We start from the raw sequence: 21,027 nt of genomic DNA on the forward strand, positions 1-21,027 counted from the left end.
ACATGGGGGGTTATTCCGAGTTGTTCGCTCGCAAGCTGCTTTTAGCAGCTTTGCACACGCTAAGCCGCCGCCTACTGGGAGTGAATCTTAGCATATTAAAATTGCGAACGAGCGATTAGCAGAATTGCGAATAGACACTTCTTAGCAGTTTCTGAGTAGCTCCAGACTTACTCGGCATCTGCGATCAGTTCAGTGCTTGTCGTTCCTGGTTTGACGTCACAAACACACCCAGCGTTCGCCCAGACACTCCTCCGTTTCTCCAGCCACTCCCGCGTTTTTCCCAGAAATGGTAGCGTTTTTTCACACACACCCATAAAACGGCCTGTTTCTGCCCAGAAACACCCACTTCCTGTCAATCACATTACGATCACCAGAACGAAGAAAAAACCTTGTAATGCCGTGAGTAAAATACCTAACTGCATAGCAAATTTACTTGGCGTAGTCGCACTGCGGACATTGCGCATGCGCATTAGCGACTATTCGCTCCGTTGAGACAAAAAAATAACGAGCCAACAACTCGGAATGACCCCCATGTGCACTGCAGGGGAGGCAGATATAACATTTGCAGAGAGAGTTCGATTTGGGTGGGTTATTTTGTTTCTGTGCAGGGTAAATACTGGCTGCTTTATTTTTACACTGCAAATTAGATTGCAGATTGAACACACCCCACCCAAATCTAACTCTCTCTGAAAATGTTATATCTGCCTCCCCTGTAGTGCACATGGTTTTGCCCAATTGCTAACAAAAATCCTGCTGCGATCAACTTGGAAATACCCCCATTGTGCATTAAATTGGAACAGAACTGGATGATCATCATGTGATTGGATTGAGTGGTCATAGATGACTTCTGAGTGATTTGCCATCTCAACACTTCTTGATGAATTTTACCCAGGGAAATTGCATTTTATATCTACAGTACATGGTTCAGTTTAGTACATTGCACTAATCCTTTCAAAATAAATGACTATTCTGAAAAAAAACATTTTTACAATCATCTTTTTTAAGGTACTGTACAAAAGTTCATATTTTATTTCAAACAACAAATATTAATATATTTTGTTATAACTACAATTATTTGAAGGAAAGTAAACTACTTTTTAAATTTTTATTAAAAATTTCCAAGATACTTTCTCTAATGTCGACAACTTTCAGCAATCATTTACAGTTGAATCGTTTCTGTTTGTATTTGTTTCATTTATAATTGAATAATTTATTGAATTTACAATATTTCTCAATTTTTACAAGCTTGTCTATCATTAGAAGTTCTTGGGTTTCATGCCAAAATCAGGTGTGGTATGTTATATTGAGAAGCGCAATGTCAGTATGTGGCAAGTACACCCGCACAATATCAACATGGTCCTAATGACAGAATGATCTTCTAATGTTACAGCCCCAACCCTGAACCGTACTGTCGAAATTGTGACTGTTAATATTGACAATGTCAACATAATGACCATGACCATGTTAAAATTCTGGACATTAAGGCCATGTCGGTATGACTACATACTACCAAAATTATAATGAAACAGTTGAAACATTGCAATTGTGTTTTGTTGAATTACAATTTTGCTTTAAAAAGGGATAATTGTAATATTCAAACTAATCCATTACAATTGTATTATGAATATTGGGCCTAATTCAGACTGGATCGCTGCAGCGGCAGCGATCACAGTCTGAAGCCCATAGTGGAGTGCACACGCACAGTGAGAGCACTGCAGGTGCGCACCCCGGGAGCCCAGTGAGATGCTAAAAGCATCTCAGGGCTGCGATCGCCTCTGCCTAATTGACAGGAAGAGGCAGTCACGTGGCGGGAGGGGGCGTGCCAAAGGCATTAGAATGCCGTTGGCGGGGTGCTGTCCGGACAACGCAGGTGTGTCCGGACCGCTGCTGGGGCGGCGCGGCAGCTGCGTGGCAGGTAGCCGCCTGCCAGCGCACAGGAGCTGCGCCGGCAGGAATCTACTCAGTGGGTGCAGTAGCATTGCTGCCCTGTGATGCTTTTGCACCTGTGCGGGGTGGGGGTGGGGGGGACGAGCCAGACATGCGGGGCGGACTAGCCCTGTTCTGTACGTCCCCCCGCATGTCTGAGAAACTGATCATAGATGTGCTAAATTTAGCACATCAACGATCAGATCTGAATTACCCCCATTGTGCACAAGAAGGTACTTGGTCTACAGTAGGTGCATTTTAGAGAGGTTTCCATTTTTGTAAAGTTTCAAGGGCATATACTGTATGTCAATAATCATGAGATAATCACAATACATTCTGACCAGTATTGCCCCATTTTGTCATGACATCGGTATTTCATAATTATATAACTGGAATGTATTATTGATCCTGAGCCAGGACAGATCTGTGATAACCAGCTTTCCTAAGAAAGAAGGCCCTTGTGATCAAAGACTTGCATTTAGCTATCAGAGATAAATGTGCAACATATTTGCCCTATTAATTTGCAGTTAAATATGGCCATGAGGTCATGAAACAAGGACACCAGTACTGCAAGTAAAAGTGCAGCAATACACAAGATTTGGCTGCTTAAACTGGTGGATCTCTTGTTGATATGTGCAAGCTTGGTAGAGTGCCTGAGGCGGTGGGGGTCGGTCACTTGGACACTGCACAATTGCCCCCTCCACTCATAAGACACCCCTGGTGAGGTCAAGAGGCACTGTGCAGAATATACATATCCGTGAGATAGTAGACACACTGTTTCCACCTATATAATGGTAAATATAAAATGAGAGGCAACATCAGCCTACACATGTAAGTACTGTGGTCACAAAAGCACTATTTCAGCCCATATAATAGTAAGCACCGAGGTCAGAGAGTCACTATTGTAGCATAAACAATAGTAAGTACTGAGGACACAGGGACACTATTTCAATCTATCTAGTACTAAACACTGAGGTTACAGAGGCACTATTGCAACACATACTTGCCTACTCTCCCAAGATGTCCGGGAAACTCCTGAATCCCAGGTGGCTCTCCTGGACAACAGTTGGGAAGGAGAGACAAGACAAAAAACCCTTGTTTGGGAGCACTCATTTGAATAAATTAAATTAGATTAGATGAGGTAAGTATGGAAAAAAATATAAATACGATAAAACTTAACCTTTAATTGTTTCTCAAATAAAAGGAAAAAAAGGGGAGGAGGAATAGTATGAAGAATATAGGACTCGTGTCTGGTAATTTAGCGAAAAAAACTTGTTTAACCCTTTTAGCAAATGAGGTACAAGTGGCTAGGAGAAGGTGAAAATATTGGAAGTGATAAATTGGAAGGATATAGGTATATTCAAGTGAAATGAGTATATCCAGGACCGTCACTATATATGCCTCAATACAAAGGTATCCAAATGGAGAGTGATATGGTAGCAAGTTTGAATGAGCAATGTTGAATGTTGTATTAGAGATAGAGGAAAAAGGGGGCCCACTGCACCTGGTATTCTCAGGGGGTTTCCCATCCTGATACTGACCAGGCCATACCTGCTTAGCTTCCGAGATCGGACAGGATCGGGCGCATTCAGGGTAGTATGGCCGTGGGCCTGGGGTGAGAAAGAAGTGAAAGAAAATAAGAGCAAGATTTCAATGTCCGTGCTGAATACAAATCCACCATGGGTGGTCCGGGAGTGTTTTTCCAGAAACAGACATAGGGGTATAGTCAGTTTTGGAGAATTAAAATGGGGCCCACTGCACCTGGTATTCTCAGGGGGTTTCCCTTCCTAATACTAGCCAGGCCACACCTGCTTAGCTTCCGAGATTGGACAGGATCGGGCGTATTCAGGGTAGTATGGCCGTGGGCCAGTGTGAGGAAAAAATTGAGTGGAAAGGGAGAATGCACTGTTTTAGTGTACTTCACACTCAACCACAACCACTGATGGTTTCGGGATAGTATTTCCAGACAATGTAAAAATAATTGGTGTCTGGGTTTAGGGAGGATGTGTATAGTTGGAGAAATTTAGGAAAGTGATATATGATGTGAGTGTGTGTGAATCATGTCACTAAATGAAAAAAAAAATTTTTGGGGGGATGTATGAAAAGGTAGAGTGAGGCTTGAAAAAAATTATATATACTCTAATTAACTGATGTAAAGGACAAAACACACAGAGTAGGTTAGTCCCTATGCGAAAGAAAATAAATGGTCATATATTATGACGGAGCTCAGGGCTGGCTCCTAAGTGACAATACTTACCTTTAATTCCTAAGTAGGAAGAAATGAATACCTCTATCTCATATCAAATATCAAATAGTCAGAGATGAAGTATGAAAAATGCTACCATAAAACATATGCATATTGAAAAAACAAATTGTATCTTTAGATCACATTTTGGTATCTGTATATAGTAATAGTAGAACCTTGGAGGCAAGGGCGGGTATGAGGACTAAGTGCCACAGATTATTACTGTAATTCAGCAAGCTGTTGTGAAACAGAAAATATAGTATTTAGATTGCTATTGCGATATCTGTGACAAGGGTAAATAAAGTGGTGTATAATGGTCTGATGACCGTTACCACTGTCATGGGGTAAATTGACACCTCTTTACAAATTGATGATAAGTATAGGCATAATTGATGACCCTAATGGTCTGATGAAATCACCCAGTATAGGTCGTTTGTAAGGAGGAAGCACACTATTGAGCGCAAGGAACAGTGCTAAGCACTGTATAATCAGTTTAGAGCAGGGAAAAAGTTTCCGTGCTGCACTGATTTGGAGTGATGCGCCTAAGACCCTGGTGGTCTAGTGTTATGTACCCTGGCCGCACGATCTGCGGCGGATTTTATATGTTTTACTTACCTTTTCAAAGTCCTGCTGGTCCCGCTGTTAGTGACGAGCGCGGCCGCCCGCTTCCGGGTTGGGCGTCGCCGCGATGACGTCACTGTTGACGCTTCTCTCAACGTACGTTTCACCTTTTGGCTTGGTCACGAGAGCCCCTCTCTGCTGCTCTCATGTGGCCAGCTCTTAAAGGTTAGAGTAACCAATGGAATGAGTTAGTTGTGACTGATTGTAAGTCAGACCAATCTGAACGCTGGTTGGATGTCCCATAGAATCCATTTTGGAAAAGGGAAAGGAGGGAAGGAAAAGAATGAAAATGATGGGGAATGTGGCAAAGAGCGTGAAGTTAGCTAAGACCAGGTGTGTGAAGGATTGTGAATGGGACAAATGGGAAAAGAAATGGTAATGAAATGGTGATGGAAGATGAAAAAATATAATAATAAAATAAAATAAAAGTGAATGATGATAAAGGTAAATATGAATGTATGTGAATAGTATTGAAATAAAATAAAAATAAAAATAAAAATAAATATAAATATAAATATAAATATAAAAAAATAAAAATAAAAATAAAAATATAAAAATAAAGTAAATATTAATAATAATCATAATAATAAAAATAATAATAAAAATAATAATAATAAAAATATAAAAATGAATAAGTATAAAAATGATGAAAATAAAATAAAAACAAAAACAAAAATGAATATAAAAATAAATACGAATATGAAATAAAATAAATATAAAAATGGTAAAAAATATATGTAAGAAATAATATAGTGATCCATGGTGATATAAAGTGAGAAAAATGTTGTTGGTGTGAAAAATTGTGAGGATTAAATGAATTTGAATGTGAGAAGAAAAAGAATGAATTTAAGAGAATAGATAAAAAAGAAAGGATGATAGAAGTGAAATAAAGGAGAGATGGTGTATAGGGAAAAGCAGAAGTGATGATGGAAGTGTGGATAAAGGGGTGAGAATGCTACGGGGTGGTGTAACTGATGGATGGAGTGAAAAAGGATATTGGGGTGTGAGTGTGTGGATGAGAGGATCTGTGGGTTGTGTGTAGTGTAATCTGTAGATGTGTTGAGTTAGGTGAAGGTGATAGGTCGCTGAAGCAAAGTGATCATGGAGGGTAAAGGGTGAGTGAAAGAGGAGTGCTTGGAGTTGAGAGAAGAAAAAGGAAAGGATGAAGGGGAGGAAAAAAAGAAGGGGGGATAGAAGGAGAAAGTGGGAAAAATAGGGGGAAGGGGGAGAGAGAAAGAGAAAGGAAAAAGAAAAAGAAAATGAAAAGGTCTGAGGTGATGTGGAAGGGGATTCAGGAGGGGGAGAATAGGAGGGAGGGGAAGGAGACAAAAGGGGGGGGTGAGTGTGAATGTTGGATGGGCTAAGAAGGAAGGGGGAGGGAGGAGAGAAGGGGAAGGAAGAGGGAGGGGAGGGGTGAAAAGAAAGTGGAGAGATGGGAAATGTGATGGAGTGAAAGTGTCATGGCGGGGCAATGGGGGAACAAAAAGAATGGACTTTGGGAATTATGTGGGCAGAAAGATGCTATAATTGATGTATTCATTTAGACCTTTGGGCATTAATGTGTCCAGCTTGAAAATCCATTCGGATTCCTTCTTCTGGAGTGCCGTGTGGTAATCACCACCTCTTAAGCCCATTCTGACATGTTCCAGACCTGAAAAATGAAGATCCTCCGTTCGACTGTCATGAAAACGTAGGAAGTGTCTGGCAACTGTGGTGAGCTTCTTGAACTGGGCCAAATCAGATTTGGCATTTCTCACCGTGCCAATATGTTCAAGTGCCCTGACTTTGAACATACGAGAGGTCATACCTACATATCTCAGGTTGCAGGTACAAGAAATGCAGTAAATCACATTTTCTGTCCTGCAGTTGAAGAAATCATGTATTGTGACCTGTTGGTTGAATCTGTCAGAGGTAGTCGTAAGGTTGAAGATTTGTGGGCACAATTTGCATTTACCACATGGGTAACTGCCTTTAAGTGATCTTGGCTTTGAGGGCTGTGTAAAGTGGCTTCTTACCAATTTGTCTTTTAAGTTTGGTGCCCTTTTCCAGCTCATGTTGATATTCTGACCTATAAGGTCCGATATGTCCTCATCCATTTTCAGAATGTGCCAATGTGTTTGTAAGATGTTTCTAGCATCTTTCCAGTTTTTGCAAAAGTCACCAATGAAGCGTAAGGTGTTTTTATCTTCCTTGATCTTTGTGGTTGGAAAGACCAATGAATCCCGTTCTACCTTCTGTACTTCCGATTTGGCCCTTTTTATCAGTCTATTACTGTAACCACGTTCTTTTAATCTTGCAGCCAGATCGATACTTTTGGTTTGAAAGGTGGAATCTTCGGTACAATTCCTTTTTCCTCTATCTCTAATACAACATTCAACATTGCTCATTCAAACTTGCTACCATATCACTCTCCATTTGGATACCTTTGTATTGAGGCATATATAGTGACGGTCCTGGATATACTCATTTCACTTGAATATACCTATATCCTTCCAATTTATCACTTCCAATATTTTCACCTTCTCCTAGCCACTTGTACCTCATTTGCTAAAAGGGTTAAACAAGTTTTTTTCGCTAAATTACCAGACACGAGTCCTATATTCTTCATACTATTCCTCCTCCCCTTTTTTTCCTTTTATTTGAGAAACAATTAAAGGTTAAGTTTTATCGTATTTATATTTTTTTCCATACTTACCTCATCTAATCTAATTTAATTTATTCAAATGAGTGCTCCCAAACAAGGGTTTTTTGTCTTGTCTCTCCTTCCCAACTGTAGTCCAATCTACAATTTTCCTGGGAGCACCGCCAATCAGTAGCAGTTCCTAATCACATTTTTTCAACTGCATTTATATTGGTTTTCTTATGCTATTCATATATCTTACTTAGATTATTAACACTAGTGCGGTTCCAAATTCAACCTTATATATATAACGTTTGGTACTGAGGTTTCTTTCTCGGCTCTCCTGGACATCCAGAAAAGTCTGCAAGTCTCCCGAAGGCAGCCCACTGCTGAGTGAAGTGGGCATTCAGGTGGCTTGATATCCCAATTTCAGCTTAATTGTGTCATCATTGCCCCTCCTCTTACTGTACAATGCTGGTAATCGCAGCACTGTATGGTGGTGTATAGGTGCCCTCCTGAATATGCCATGCTTTCCTGTATTGCCAACCTGACTGCCCCCTCCTGAAGGGAGCATCCCAAAAGTTGGAAGCTATGTGTGTAATACAATAGTAAGTAGTGATATCACAGAGACAGTATTTCAGCTTTTACAATAGTAATTACTGACATCACAGGCATAGCCAGATTAAGGGGGGATGCAGGGCCTACTGTACCCCCGGCCCCCCTCTCTCAAGGAGCGCCCCAGCCAGAGCATACTGACATCACTAGCTCTCCCTCTTGTGAAGCAGCAGAACCAGGCTGCCAGAATGTGAGCAGGACAGTATGCAGTGCAGGCATAGATGCCGGAGTATCAGGTTTCAAGAGATACCGAAAGAGCTTCCTGACCAAAGGAGAGATAACATAGGGGAGAGAGCTGTAAGTGACCCAGGGATCCCAGCTTCTCCTCCTGCCTGGGTGTCAGGGTCCTGTGTAACCTGTTATCTAATGAGAGTGTTCATGTCTAGAGATAGACACACACACAGAGCATCCTCCTGAGTCCTGTCCCAGTATGTTAGTAGTACAGAGGCTGCTGCTATTGCATTTTTGCAAGATAAATTATAGATTTAATTTTTCTATGTTTATTTTAAGCTTAAGTTGTCTTTGTTCCACTACAGGAAAACATTATAAAATAGTTGTCTCTCTATTGAGTAGAGCTATAAATAGTACCCAGGCCTTGTTAAACTATCAGTTTAAATCTAATATACACCATTGGTTTATATTTAATATACACAATCCATACCTCCCAACATGACCCATTCCAGGAGGGACAAAATGCTGTCTCCCTGGACTTCAATTTATAATTGTAATAATTATTGTTGAAATACCTTTTTTTATCAATGAAATAGTTCAACACATGTGATGCCAATCATATATTAAAAGGGAAGTCTAGGTAGAGAGCATTTTGTCCCTCCTGGAATAAGTCATGTTGAGAGGTATGCACAATCTAATATACACCCTCCCCCTTCACCAGGGCCCGCCTGTCCTAAATGCCCCCCCCCCAAGGCTTAATCCGGCCCTGAACACAGGTGCATGATTTCAGTCTATACAGTAGTAATGAAGTCATAGAAGCAATATACTATATAAGCCTATCCAGTAGTAGGTACTGAAGTCATAGAGGAACTATATCAGCCTATCCAGTTGTAAGTACCGAGGTCCCAGAGTCACTAAATCAGCCTATACTGTAGTAAATACAATAGATCCCACAGGCACTATTCCAGCTCATACTGTAGTTATAACTGGGATCGCAGAGACACTATTGCAGCCTATAGAAGAGTGGGGATGTGCGCCGAACCCGTGTTTTAGTTTTGGATCAGTATTTTTTTTATTTATTGATAAAAACTGCTAAAATCACATCATTTGGGCCGTTTTTGTTACTACAGTGTTATAAACCTCAATAACATTAATTTCCAGTCAGTTCAACTTAATATGACCACCTCACAGCTTATAATATTGTTTTTACCTATACTGGCCAAAGGCTGCAGCGAGCACTAAGCAACAGAGCAGCAGCACAAACAAACAGCAGGTTATAGCACATCTATAAAACATTGGCACACAGCAGTGGCAGAAAAGAAAAGTGGTGCAAGATGGAATTGTACTTGGGCCTTCCCACCCACCCTTATGTTGGATATTTAAAAGGACATGTACAGTTTAACAGACCAAGCACTTCAGCGACAGGGACTGCCACTTTTGAAACTGAAGTGCTTGGTTAGTTTTGGCCCCACAAACCAAGCTACCACTGGCCTTCAGGCAGCTATGCAAAAAATGTTGTCACTGATCTCTACAGTGGCAAGATGTCATCATCATTATCATCCTCATCCTCACCCTCATCAGTGTATACATCATCCTCACACAATATGAATTCATCCCCACTGGAATTCACCATTACAGAAGTCTCTGTACTTTGATGTAATTGTAGGTAAAGGTCTTCCACATGGAATTTCCAGTTAATTTTGATGAACATTATCTTTTCCACATTTTGAGGAAGTAGCCTCCTATGCCGATCACTGACAAGGTTCATGGCTGTGCTGAAAACTTTATATGTACACACTGGATGGTGGGCAGTTTAAGTAATGCAAAGTGAGTTTGTACAAGGGCCTCCAAATTGGCTATTTCTCTGACGTCCTAAGTGGATGCTGGGGACTCCGTCAGGACCATGGGGATTAGCGGCTCCGCAGGAGACAGGGCACAAAAGTAAAAGCTTTAGGATCAGGTGGTGTGCACTGGCTCCTCCCCCTATGACCCTCCTCCAAGCCTCAGTTAGATTTTTGTGCCCGGCCGAGAAGGGTGCAATCTAGGTGGCTCTCCTAAAGAGCTGCTTAGAGTAAAAGTTTTGTTAGGTTTTTTATTTTCAGTGAGTCCTGCTGGCAACAGGCTCACTGCTACGAGGGACTTAGGGGAGAAGAAGTGAACTCACCTGCGTGCAGGATGGATTGGCTTCTTAGGCTACTGGACACCATTAGCTCCAGAGGGATCGAACACAGGCCCAGCCATGGAGTCCGGTCCCAGAGCCGCGCCGCCGACCCCCTTGCAGATGCCGAAGAGTGAAGAGGTCCAGAAACCGGCGGCAGAAGACTTTTCAGTCTTCATGAGGTAGCGCACAGCACTGCAGCTGTGCGCCATTGTTGTCAGCACACTTCACACCAGCGGTCACTGAGGGTGCAGGGCGCTGGGGGGGGCGCCCTGGGCAGCAATGAAATACCTATACTGGCTAAAAGATACATCACATATAGCCCCTGGGGCTATATGGATGTATTTAACCCCTGCCAGGTCTCAGAAAAACGGGAGAAGAAGCCCGCCGAAAAGGGGGCGGAGCCTATTCTCCTCAGCACACAGCGCCATTTTCCCTCACAGAAATGCTGGTGGGAAGGCTCCCAGGCTCTCCCCTGCACTGCACTACAGAAACAGGGTTAAAACAGAGAGGGGGGGCACTTATTTGGCGATATGATTATATATATTAAGATGCTATAAGGGAAAAACACTTATATAAAGGTTGTCCCTGTATAATTATAGCGTTTTGGTGTGTGCTGGCAAACTCTCCCTCTGTCTCCCCAAAGGGCTAGTGGGGTCCTGTCCTCTATCAGAGCATTCCCTGTGTGTGTGCTGTGTGTCGGTACGTGTGTGTCGACATGTATGAGGACGATGTTGGTGAGGAGGCGGAGCAATTGCCTGTAATGGTGATGTCACTCTCTAGGGAGTCGACACCGGAATGGATGGCTTATTTAGGGAATTACGTGATAATGTCAACACGCTGCAAGGTCGGTTGACGACATGAGACGGCCGGCAAACCAATTAGTACCTGTCCAGGCGTCTCAAACACCGTCAGGGGCTTTAAAACACCCATTTACCTCAGTCGGTCGACACAGACACAGACACGGACACTGACTCCAGTGTCGACGGTGAAGAAACAAACGTATTTTCCATTTGGGCCACACGTTACATGTTAAGGGCAATGAAGGAGGTGTTACATATTTCTGATACTACAAGTACTACAAAAGAGGGTATTATGTGGGGTGTGAAAAAACTACCTGTAGTTTTTCCTGAATCAGATACATTAAATGAAGTGTGTGATGATGCGTGGGTTTTCCCCGATAGAAAATTATTGGCGTTATACCCTTTCCCGCCAGAAGTTAGGGCGCGTTGGGAAACACCCCTTAGGGTGGATAAGGCGCTCACACGCTTATCAAAACAAGTGGCGTTACCGTCTCCAGATACGGCCGCCCTCAAGGAGCCAGCTGATAGGAGGCTGGAAAATATCCTAAAAAGTATATACACACATACTGGTGTTATACTGCGACCAGCGATCGCCTCAGCCTGGATGTGCAGCGCTGGGGTGGCTTGGTCGGATTCCCTGACTGAAAATATTGATACCCTTGACAGGGACAGTATTTTATTGACTATAGAGCATTTAAAGGATGCATTTCTATATATGCGAGATGCACAGAGGGATATTTGCACTCTGGCATCAAGAGTAAGTGCGATGTCCATATCTGCCAGAAGATGTTTATGGACACGACAGTGGTCAGGTGATGCAGATTCCAAACGGCACATGGAAGTATTGCCGTATAAAGGGGAGGAGTTATTTGGGGTCGGTCCATCGGACCTGGTGGCCACGGCAACACCTGGAAAATCCACCTTTTTTACCCCAAGTCAGTAGTAGATAAAGACAACCTTTCTGTCAAACTTGACAGGTGGTGACACCCCTTTCTCCTAGGCTCCACCCCCTTTAATATTAAATGATAGTGTTTTATATCGCTTTAATATAAAATTTTATATAAAATTTTATATAAATTTATAGTGTTCGATATTAAACCGTATTAAAAATTGTCGCGTAACACCAGTCACAGAGTGTCACGCAACACCAGTCGCAGAATGTCACGCAACGCAGCGCGTCAAATCAGGCGGATGAAAGATGCATATTACACAGTGTTAAAACCAGGTAGTTTTAGTGGCATTGATAAATATTATGGGTCGGTTAAAAATAATTTTTTTTTTTTTTAAAGTTAGAATTTTTATTGAGGTTGGTCAGTAATCAAAACAGTAGCAAGAACAAACTTGTGCAGGGTAGTGATCTTGAACATGAAAACAAACATTTTACATACCAAATCAAAACAATAGAGACATTTTCATGGAATTATAGGCCAGTAGGTATTAGTAATTTGTGCCCTGCATAACTCTACATGTGTATCTGACTTTTCTCATTTTATTATACAGATATAGTATAAAATTTATACCAAAACAGAGTGTAGTCTTGTGAAGAGTAAGAGTAGGAAAACAAAAGGAAAGGGAGGGAGAGAAGAGGCTAGAGAGTATATCTTAATAAAGGGGAAACAATGGAAAAATTGCATATCGGGAGGCAAGAGGATGGGAACAGTCCACTGTATTTAGGACAGGGGGGGGACAACAGAAGTGATATAGGTATTAGCATAATTAGCAATATCAACAGAGTCCGGGCATCAATAAAGACCGAGCGAGGTACCAAGGAGACCAGATGTTGTGGAACTGGGCCACTGTGTTGTTCCTCAGGCTTGTAATATATTCCATACTGGCTATATAATTAATCTTGGTCATCAGTAATGCCTTGGAGGGAGGTTTATGGTCTTTCCAGCATTTAGCGATCAGAGATTTAGCCGCCATGCATAGTAACATGGTAAGCTTGTCTTGGGGTTTGGGTAGCAATGGTATGGGAGCATGCAGAAGAGCAGTTTCAGGGGAGAGGTCTAGATTATGTCCGCATGTTTGAGCAATAAGTGCTCCTACCATTTTCCAAAAGGGGCGAATAGAGGGGCACGTCCACCATATGTGGAAAAAGGTGCCCTCCTCTCCACAGAGTCTCCAACACAGATTTGATGTCGTGGGGTAAATGGAATGAAGTCTGGAAGGAACTAAGTACCACCTGGTGTAGACCTTATAGCATGTTTCTCTGAGTGCCACATTAATGGAGGCTTTAGCAATGCGCATTCTGATTTCTTCCCATTGATCATCTTCCAACGGATGGGAGAGATCTGATTCCCAGGCTAATTCATGGGATTCACGGTCAGGGGGGTCTGGGGTCAGAATAGAGTTGTATATCGTTGAGATATTCCCTTTTTTGCCAATTGAAAGTAAACACATATGTTCAAAGGAGGTGGGTGGTTTCAAAGATGTAGTTTTAAGCTGAGATTTGAGAAAGCTAAGGATTTGGATGTAATGGTAATGGCACGAGGGTGGCAAACCAAGGCGTTCTTGAAATTCTCCAAAAGAGGTCGGTGCTGAATGGCCTTTAACATGGATAAATCTTGTGACACCCTGTGATTGCCATGGAGCCGCCATTTTTCGTTCGCAGCCTGGGGGAAAGGCAGGATGTCCCCAGATAGGTGTTAAAGGTGAGGGGTGTGAGGTTAGATTGTAGGTGCTGCGGAGTTTGTCCCATAATCCAAGGGTAAAATTATTCGTGGGGATTGAGTAGGCCGAGGCTGGTCTGCGGGACCCGGGGAGCCATAGAAGAGAGTCGAGGGGGACGCCCTGGTACATTGAGTTCTCAATATCGACCCATTTTCTGTTCCCTTGGAGGGAATGCCAGGACACCATATGATTAAGGTGACAGGCATTAAAATAGGCCTGGAGGTTAGGATATCCCAATCCGCCTGAGGTAGCACTTTTGGCCAGCAGTGTTCGTCTTAATCGGGATTTACGGTGTGCCCAAATAAATTTGTTGCACAATGATTGCAATGAGGTCAAAGTCACACGGGGCACCATTATCGGAATGGTCTGAAATAGGTAAAGAATACGGGGAAGGAGATTCATTTTCAGGGCGTTAATCCGTCCAATCCATGAAATAAATAATCTGTCCCATTTATCCAGGTCTTGGGTGAGAGTTTTAATCATAGGAACATAGTTAGTCTGGTAAAGGCTGGTGTAGGATTTAGTAATAAATATGCCGAGATATTTGATAGCAGAGGGTCTCCAAATAAAAGGGAAAGAGGAGGTTAGAATCAAGTGGGTCTGGGATGGGATATTAAATGCAAGGGCTTCAGATTTGGTGTGGTTTATTTTGTAACCAGAGAGGGAACCATATAGGAGTAGTTCTTTTTGTAGGTTAGGCAGAGAAATCAAAGGGTTAGATAAAGTCAAGAGCACGTCATCCGCAAATAAAGATATTTTGTATGAGTTCTGCCCCACTGTAATCCCCCCAATGTCCGTATTAAGTCTAATACGGGCCGCAAGAGGTTCGATGCATAGAGCAAAAAGTAGGGGTGAAAGAGGGCAACCCTGACGCGTACCATTCTTCAAATTAAATCGAGGTGAGCTTAGTCCATTGGTCAGGACCATAGATGAGGGGTTGGAATAGAGGGCCGCTATTGCAGTGATGAAATGACCGTGGAGGCCGAACGTAGATAAAGTAGAAAACAAAAAGGACCAGGAAATGCGATCAAATGCCTTTTCGGCGTCTAGCGCCAAGGCAATCGCTGGTGTTTTCGTCGAGTTTATTTGGTGAATCAAATTAATAGTGCGTCTGGTGTTGTCCGAGGCCTGACGGCCAGGGATAAATCCCACTTGGTCAGGATCTATTAATGATGGCAACACAGCGTTCAGGCGAGTTGCTAGTATTTTGGCAAAGAGTTTGAGATCGGTGTTTATCAAAGATATGGGTCTGTAATTTGTGCAATGCGAAGGATCTTTTCCGGGTTTCGGGATTACAATAATGCGGGACGTCGTGGAGTCAGTGTGGAAGGGCGTACCCCGTAATATTTTATTAAACAGGGAGGCCATATGAGGGATGAGTTGCGGGGCGAAGGTTTTGTAATACACCATCGGATAGCCATCCGGACCGGGTGCTTTCGAAGGTTTCTGGGTTTTCAGAGCCGCTTCAATTTCCTCAGCAGAAATATCAGCATTGAGAGCAGAATTAGTTTCCTTGTCTATACGAGGGAGAGCGCATGAGTCTAAATATTGTTGTGCCTGATCGGCTTGTGCTAAGGGGTCGGACGGAGGATCAAGGTTATAGAGTGTCCTATAATAGTCATAAAAGATACCATTAATTGTTTTGGGGTCATAGGTAATGTTACCTGAAGGTTGTCTAATAGTATGGATGCATTGATTAGCTTTTTTGGCACGTAATTGGTTAGCTAATAAAGTATGTGCCTTGTTACTTTTATCGTAAAATGATTGATTGGCCCATCGAAGCGAGCGCTCAATATTCTCTGCCAAGAGAGATTGTAGGTCATCACGTGCTTTTGAAAGTTCGGCTAGAGTTTTTTTAGAGCATGTGCGTTTATGTTCTTTATCCAATGTTGCAATATTATCCGTTAACAGGGCAATTTGGCTTTCTCGGTCTCTCTTACGGCGGGATGCATATTGGATAATGGATCCCCTGATAACCGCCTTATGGGCTTCCCATATAGTGGCTATATTACAGTCACCTTCTACATTAACCGCGAAATAATCCCGAAGTTCTGTCCTGAAACTTAGGGATCTTCAATAGTGTCTCGTTTAGTCTCCATGTCGGTCTACCGTCAGGGATATCAAAAATGTCAAAAGTCGCAGTTAAAGCTGCGTGATCTGTCCAGGTAATTGGGACTATCGAGGAAAAGCGAGCGGTGTGGGAGAGAGGTGCACAACTCAAGAACATGTCAATACGAGAGTACACATCGTGCGGATTAGAGTAGAAGGTATAGTCCCTGGTGGTCGGGTTAAGGAATCGCCAGACATCGAACAAACCAGCCTCGGCCATGCCCCTGTGTAATACGGAGGAATTTGGGGTTTGACTACTACGCAAAGGGCCGGACCTGTCCATGCCCGTGAGAGTCATGTTGAAATCGCCACCAACAAGTATTTTACCTCGTCTATATGAGTAAAGTTCGTGAAAAAACTTACGAAAGAATTTGGATTGGGCAGTGTTTGGAGAGTACAGGTTAGCCAAGGTAACCTCCTCGTGTCCAATTTTACCTCTCACCATTACGTATCGGCCTTCATTGTCGTGCTTACAGTCTAGGAATTGGAAAGGGACGGACCCCCTTATTAAGATAGCCACCCCATGTTTTTTTGCTGTATGATTGGAGTACCAGACCATAGGAAATTGTTTAGATGTCAGGGAGGGATGGGAATCTGATTTTAAGTGTGTCTCCTGTAAGAAAATCACGTCACCTTTTAATGTCTTGAGAGATCTGTGGAGATGAGAGTGTTTCTGGGGAGTGTTCAGCCCTTTGACATTAATGGACAGGCATTTTAGCGGCATGTTTGAAGCTGAAGAGGGGGTAATTCGCTGGAGATCTCTAGGGTCCCGGACTCTGCTAATATGGACGAAAGAGACAACAACAACAAAAAAAGAGCAAAATAGGAGTATATAATTCTGTGTACGAACAATGTTAGTTAAGTTAAACAAACTTTCTGTGGTTACAGGGGTGTCAATATACAGGTGGACTGTAATCGGGGTCTATAAGAGGAGGGGAACAGAAGAAAGAAGAACAAAAAGGAATAAAGCAGACGTAGTATCCAGTAGGCAGGATACTCGGCTGCCAAGGTTGAGCTCTCAAAGAAGAGAAAAGTGAGAGAGCTCGCTGGCGGGACGCAAATACAATATAACAGACGAGGGTATTGCCCCTCTATGCGTGATAATAACTTTAATCCCTAAGATTCGGGGGAGGAGGTATCAAGATAGGACACTGACGCCCCTCACCCGAAACCACTAATAAACGGGTCGGGCGGACCGTTGTGTAGCAACCTAAGATCTACTTCAGGGGTGCGATATTTCGAACTATAGAACCCGATAGTATGAGTGATCATATAACAAATAGTAACAATTTAGTGTTAACAATAAAACCAATGGTAAGATCGCTGGGCAGGTCGGCCGCCAGAAACAGCCCTCACGGCTTCGGAAAAGGATACATTCCATTAATCTATGTATACGGCAATGGCTCCCAGCTGCCGACCAACCCAGCGAGACGACAACATAGTACTACGTGAGGCATAAAGGTCTGTCAGCAAGAACCCTTCTAAGAAGAGAGTTAATGCGCAGTTGCGTATGGATCGGAACCTAAAACAGGGCTTACATAACAGTTGAGCAAGATTGCGAACAAAATCGAGTAGATTAAACGTTATAAAAACATTAAAATTAAACGGCAGGAGCTTCTCGTCTATGAGGTAGCAGCTGGGGTCAGCTGCAACTTTCGAAGCAATTTGTCCCCATCATCAGGAGAGCGAATGGTGTAAATTTTGCCATCAATCTCCACAATGAGGCGAAAAGGGAATCCCCAGCGATATTTATAACCATTGTCACGCAGTGTGGAGGTAACAGAGCATAAATCACGTCGCTTAGCAATGGTCACTGGTGACAGATCTTGATAAATCTGAAGCCGGGAGTCTTCAAATAAAATCGAGGTTGAATTTCTGCACACCAGAGTGATGCTATTTTTAATCTTGAAGGACAAAAATCGGAGAATAACATCGCGGGGAGGCTCCGAGTCCTTTGGTTTAGGTCTCAAGGCGCGGTGAGCTCTCTCTATCGAGATGGTAGAATTTGAAAGTGACGGAACCAGGTGTAGAAACAAGCGTTGGAGGTATGGTTCCAATTCAGAGGCTGTGATAGATTCCGGAACATTGCGGATGCGTAAGTTGTTCCGTCTTTCGCGATTTTCACTGTCCTCAACCTTATCCTTAAGGATTTCCAATTCACTGGATAGGTAGCTCATGTCCTCCCCCACTTGTTTGTGGAGATTTTGTTGGTGGTCCACCCGTGATTCTAACGCGGTTGTGCGGGAGTCCAGAGCCGCCACGTCAGATTTTAATTCCCCGATCGCTGTCTGGAGAGCTGTCGTAAATGAACTCTTAAGGTCTAGTATCATGTTCTGGAGGGATTGGATGTCCGCCTTAGTTGAGGGTGCATCCGTCTGATCCATGATGGGGGTTGGCATCGGTGAGGATGGAGATGAAGCTTCTGACGGTTTTTCCCGGCGTGAGAAGTGTTGTGAGATATCTTGAGAAGCTCCTGTTTTTTTTGCTCTGGTGTTCGCTCTGCTCATAATATCTGGTGAAAGTAAAACGTCCGTTTAAGGAGTGGTAACAAGAACGGTCCACTTGGATGTTACGTGTTCAACTGTTGGTCCGGGTGAGGGGGAAGTCAGGCATCCGTGAAATCACATCATTTATAGGTCTTTGGTCCTATTAACCGATGAAGACAGTGAGAGGGGTCCACGGGAGAGCGTCCCTCTTTACAACACACTTTTCCGTGGTTGTATAAGATGTGATGTAAGAGATGTGATGTAAGAGATAAGAAATATCAGCTGCTGGGTTGAGATTTTGCTTTGATTTCTTGTGATAATAGGGAGATTGTGTTTTCACATCTCCAGCAGGGGCAGCAGAGTGCAGGTGATATAGGACGTGCCTGGTCTGCCACAACCAAGATGGCCGCCGTCATTAATATATGGTGTAGCTTCTTATGGGGATTTATAGCGGTGCCCCCAGGGGTTTATTGCGCTGTTAAATGCTCCCAGGCCCCTCAGCGGCCTCCGCCCGTCCCCCCGTCAATTACAGCGGCCAGCAGGCTTCTTGGAGCGGTGTAGCGTCTGCGTCTCGTCAGACGCCACACCCAATATGGCCGCCGCCACCGGAGCTCCGCGATTCAGTTCGGCTCCGGCCCTGCACTATCAGGAGCACACGTTACTCCTTCGTCCTCCCTGTCAGGCCTCCCCAGGCAAGGGGTAGGTGGTATGATGATAAGGGTAAGTCTGGGGGCAGCGTTTCAGCGGCCGGGCGGTGGGCGATCCTGGGCGGAGGTATGAATAAATTTAGGCCCCGGCTTCGTCTCTCAGGGAAGGCCGCAACCCGCAAGCACAGGACAAGCCCGTGCTCCGGCTCTGCAGCTCACTCCCTTAGTACCCTAATTAGCAGGGGCAACTGTGGGGTGGTATAGGGGAGAGACAGGTGGGGTAAAAGCCTATTTGAGGGGTTATAGGGGTTTGGATCTGCAGGAGCTCTCTCGGGACACTTCCCCTCAGTTAGGCCTCAAGCCACGCCCCCGGTTAAAAATAAATTTAAAAGATCCGACGTAAGAAAGTGGTTACAAGAACAAGACGCATACACGCTGCACAAGCCAGCAAGAAAAAACTATAAAAGGAACATGATTTGTGTATCGGGTATAAACCAACAGTGGCAATGCGATTTGGTCTCGCTGATAGATTTGTCAAAATACAACGATGGCGTTAAATACATATTAACAATCATCGATATATTCAGTAAGAGGGTGTGGGGTGAAAGTCTGACCGCTAAGAATGCAGCAACGGTCGCTAATGCTTTTGAAAAAATATTCCAGCGCGGTGATGTGCCGATGAAGCTACAAACCGATAATGGTAAAGAGTTTCTAAACAGAAACCTAAAAAAGGTGTTAGAAAAATACGGTATAAATCATTTCACGACCAATAACGATGTGAAAGCGGCTGTTATAGAGCGCTTCAATAGGACTTTAAAAACACGCATGTGGCGCTATTTCACGGCAAAGAATACCTACAGATATATAGACGTTTTACAAGACTTCATACGCAGCTATAATAACACATACCATAGAACGATTAAGTGCGCTCCAAACGATGTGAATGACTCTAACGCATTGAGTGTCTTCAAAACGACCTACGGTGATTACTTTAGAAGTAAGAAAGCCCCAGTTTGTTTAGGAATCGGTGACCACGTCCGTATTTCTAAATATAAGGACATATTTCAGAAAGGTTACGAACAGAGCTTTTCTGAGGAGATTTTTGTTGTACATAGTGTGAACACTAAAGGGATTAAACCGCTTTATAAGTTGGCAGATCTGTACGGTGAAGTTATAACAGGTAGTTTTTACCCCGAAGAGCTTCAAAGCATACCAAAAAACTATAACAGAGTTTACAAAGTGGAAAAGATTTTAAAAAATAAGACGGTCAGAGGCCGTAAATACGCGTTAGTCAAGTGACGCGGGTACCCCACAAAATGTAACAGTTGGGTCGCAGCATCGGTGATAAAAGACATATAAAGATCAGCAGTATCTAAACAAGACGAGCGATGGATGACAAGTCGTTCTACATAACCTTACCCAGCAACGCATCGGCTGTTACCTTCCCACAAAATAAAATTTCTAACTATACGACAAAGTTGGCTAAACCGATAGACTTAAATGGCGAATGGGAAGTGGCACTTACTGAGATACAATACCCGCATACGTGGAATACATTGGATTTACAAGATTGTAGACTGCAATTATCATGGGATGGAACGGCGGAACAGCCGGTGGCGAGAGTCGCGAGTTTGTGCATTAAACCCGGTTTTTATGAAACAATCGAAGCGTTACTGAACGTAATCAACGCTGAAATTGTACAACTGAAACTGGACGTTGGATTAAGACTAACGTATGATCCATTTGCACGCGTTGTAACATGTGACAGTAAACTGTTGTATCAAATCCACGCCGGTTCTAAGCTGACATGGATACTGGGTTTACAGCCTAAAACTAATATTTCTAAACCATGCGCCGACATCAAAGGCGGCCAATATACGATGTACGTGTACACAGACATTATCGAACACCAACGGGTCGGGGATAGTTATGTACCGCTACTTCGCACTGTTGAAA

At 43.3% G+C, this 21,027-nt stretch overlaps 2 pseudogenes; both read right to left on the reverse strand.

The window, feature by feature from the left end:
• Positions 1-3,418: 3,418 nt before the first annotated feature.
• On the reverse strand, positions 3,419-3,536 carry LOC134933787 (5S ribosomal RNA; annotated as a pseudogene).
• A 139-nt stretch (positions 3,537-3,675) lies between these two features.
• On the reverse strand, positions 3,676-3,793 carry LOC134942520 (5S ribosomal RNA; annotated as a pseudogene).
• Between the last annotated feature and the right edge of the window lie 17,234 nt (positions 3,794-21,027).

Source organism: Pseudophryne corroboree, chromosome 1, assembly GCF_028390025.1.
Source record: "Pseudophryne corroboree isolate aPseCor3 chromosome 1, aPseCor3.hap2, whole genome shotgun sequence".
In the NCBI taxonomy this organism is placed as follows: Eukaryota; Metazoa; Chordata; class Amphibia; order Anura; family Myobatrachidae; genus Pseudophryne; species Pseudophryne corroboree.